We start from the raw sequence: 3,519 nt of genomic DNA, 5'->3' as shown, positions 1-3,519 counted from the left end.
AGAAAAGGGACCCGTCTTCCTCACGTCCAGCGTAAGTACCATGTGGTTTTAACGCCTCTCTGATAACCTGAAAGATAGAATGGTTTATTGTGTTAGTATATTCTCCCTGTAAAGGATAGATTTATCCATCCAGCCTCTCTACAGAAACGTCAATCATAAAAGTCATACCTACACCGATTTAACGTGTTCCCTTCCCCGCAGCCAGCCCATGCCCGCCAGAGATCCCGAGTACAGCCGCAGGAACAGATCGTCCGCCGCCGCCAGGCCCTTCGCTACAAGATGTGGCAGGAGGAGTCGAGGGCGCCCCGAGCTTCACTTTCTCCTCCGTCGCGTGTGATCCAGTGCCACCAGACTGCAAGCTCCTCTGCTGTCTGTCTGGCAAGCCCACGCCCACAGTCAAGTGGTTCCAATGGCGCACCAAGGAACTCACCAATCCGACACACATGAGCCACGATCGCCGACGGTGTGTCACCATAGAGATCGTTAACTGCACGCCAGGTGACTCTGGCAGTACAAAGTGCGTGGCCACCAACCACCTTGCACCGACGAGAACTCCTGCCGGTATCCATTGTTGAAGTAGGTCGGCGCTGCTTCTCCTTCGCCCTACTTTGATATACTGTCATATGTTACAAGAGCTTTTATGTTATATCTTGCAATAGCTTCACTTTCAAAGTGCCAAAAGCTATGTATTCCACAATGCAAAGAAAGTCTATCATATTCAAGTTCTCCTAAATTTCCTTGTGGCAAGTTGCTTCCAAATATCTTTGTATTTGACTGACCAATTTCTCGTTATTCCAGTGCTCCCACTAGAATCATAATCCATGCATGATAAAATCTATGTTACAGTTCTCAGCTCTATGCCTCTCATTATCTAGTAATGTCGTCATTTTCTCAGATGTTTTTTAGACGCTTTAAGTTGTTGTACTCCTTATGCAATTGGTAATATTGTAAATTGTAATCTATTTCTTCCTGCCCGTGTCCTCGAACGGAGACTACCGTATCCACACCGCAGTCATTAAACTTACACCGACTTCAGTATTTTTAGTTCTCTATTATGTTATTTTACGGGAACGTATTTACAATACTTGAACATCATAGCTCCAAATACATTGCATTTCGCTACAGATAACGCATCACTAGCAGTTAACCTTCTTGCTTTGCAGCTATGCGTACCAAGACAATACTTTTATGCCTCTGAGAGTAGTTAAATGACCGCTTTCTCCTGGTGTTTTCGAGCGACCTTTCTTTACCTTAATTTTATTTTTTTTATTTATTTCGACGCATATATTACAAGCTTCGCTGAAAGCACTTTTTTTCCAGCTTTTATATTTAACGAAAGAACTTATATTTCTCTATCATTTTCACTTTAACCACGTTGAACTTGCTGGAACGTTACTAGAATTCACGTTTCCACAAAACACACAAGACGCAAAATAATCATACACAATTTCCCATCTCTCCTGCAAGGCTCTGGAGATCGCACTGAGACACAGACCTCTCTCATGAGTCTATGAAGTTCACAGGTAACCTTCAGACACAGTGGCTCGAAGGCCCCGGTATAACGACCTCTCCCGGGGTTCTTAATACCGGGGTTTCTCTCACCGTAGGTAGACACGGGTGTCATCTAAAAAGGTTGCTATGCATCGTGTAGGCTATGCTTTTTCTTTAATAAGAAACCATCCGACCATAACACATTAATGGAAATACAGCAAAAGAATGTTATGTTGCTGCCTGTGGATGTTAGTGACCTAAGAGACTATGTATAAGCATATTGCCTTCATACATAATTCGCATATGTCCATTACCAGTACCAGTCCTAATCTCCCTTTTCTATGACCTATTAAACGGTAGACGTGATTTTCTCCAGCTCCCCGACGATATTAAGAATTTTTTTGTCAAATTTGCTTTATTTTTTTGGTAACGGTTGTTTTTTTTTTTTTACATCCTAACGAGACTATGTATAAGGAAAACATTTTCTTTTAATAAAATCGCGAATAGTATTTCTTTTATTATGTCGCGACCAAAAATGTACAGAACAGTCTCGCATTATGATAGAAACTCCTTGGTGATAAAATACGCTGGAGAAGAATGGTAACACGTTTAGTCTGCTTGCATACATCAGGATAGCACATGTTGAAATTCACTTAATTAGTTAATACTGCATTAATCTTCCACTTTAATCTGCATGGTGGCAGTGAGCAGTATATCATAAGAAGAAGCAGCTGAGACATGTGGGTGCCATTCCCCCCCGCACAGGGACGCCTGTTGTCCCAGCATGGGCAGCTCCTGGAAGTGAAGCCGGAGCTGTCCATGAACAATAATTAATGCCTTTTGGTCGCTTATTACACGATATTTGTTCCTACTCTGAAAACCAGGTGTTGAATATCACAGAACAAACACAGCTTCTTAGAACCTCTCGAGTGAAGGGTAGAACGCTTTTTGATTGAGCCTTGTTCCTGTAACCGTTGCTACCGTGCATCCGATCCGCAAAACCTCATGCCTCAGTGGCGTCAGAGCTACAGCCCTGCGCTGTAGCTCCTGGAGCCACACGCACCAGGCTTCCAGTGTTCTCTATCAGATCACACTTCGCTTGCTTGCTATCTTTAAATACGTGTGATAGTACTATCATCTTTATGGCATGGAAATTGATATCGTGTTTATTTTTTGTATTCATGTAATTCTCTCTCAGCGAGGAGGTTTTGTTAGGTACTGTGAGTTGCGATCCTCTCGTATCGCGGCGTACCAAGTATCCTGCTAATAATATCATATATTTGGTGAAAGGACCATAGATCTGACCCAGTTAATCCCCGCAGGTGCCATCGAGAGCAGCTGTGTACTGTCTTGAGCATGACACCGATTCAATTATGTCCACCTGTTCGTACTTTAGGACTAACTAAATGTGTGTTGTAAGGTCCTATAAATCCTGTACTAACCTTTACTTACTTATTCTTTAGTAAAATAGTAATATTCTTATAAATAAAGTAATGAATATCGTAATAAATGCCATAACAAACTAAATTTTGTAGAATCTAATTCAATTAATACTTATCGGAAAGAGGAATGACTGGCATTGGGGGACTCTGCAGACGAAGGGAATTTTTAGAAATATCAAAGTTAAGCACCATCATTATTGTAGAAAATTTTCCCAGTCTCCTCCGTGGCAGATGAAATAGAATCCAGCTAACATATGTCAAAATTTTGTGATTGTACTGCTTATCTCATTTTAGTTTTTTGTTGTTGTTTTTTTTTACATTTTCAGCATTTTTTTTAACGTATACAGTGAATGTTTTTATTAACAAAGTTTTAACAACCTTTTCCCTTATATATATTTTGGTACTAATCGCGAATCCTAAAAACTGACTATTACTCAGTCCTCCACAATGATAAAGTCTGGGCAAGGAATGAGTCTCACCACATGATTTTGGTCGTGGAACGATCGGTTTCGTAATAAATGCAAACCATTTAACCGGACTGGATAATAATGATAAGTAATCATAGCGTACGTACATCCTGCAATAG

Source organism: Penaeus monodon, chromosome 23 (genome assembly GCF_015228065.2).
Source record: "Penaeus monodon isolate SGIC_2016 chromosome 23, NSTDA_Pmon_1, whole genome shotgun sequence".
NCBI classification, from domain to species: domain Eukaryota; kingdom Metazoa; phylum Arthropoda; class Malacostraca; order Decapoda; family Penaeidae; genus Penaeus; species Penaeus monodon.
This window is presented reverse-complemented; position numbering follows the sequence as displayed.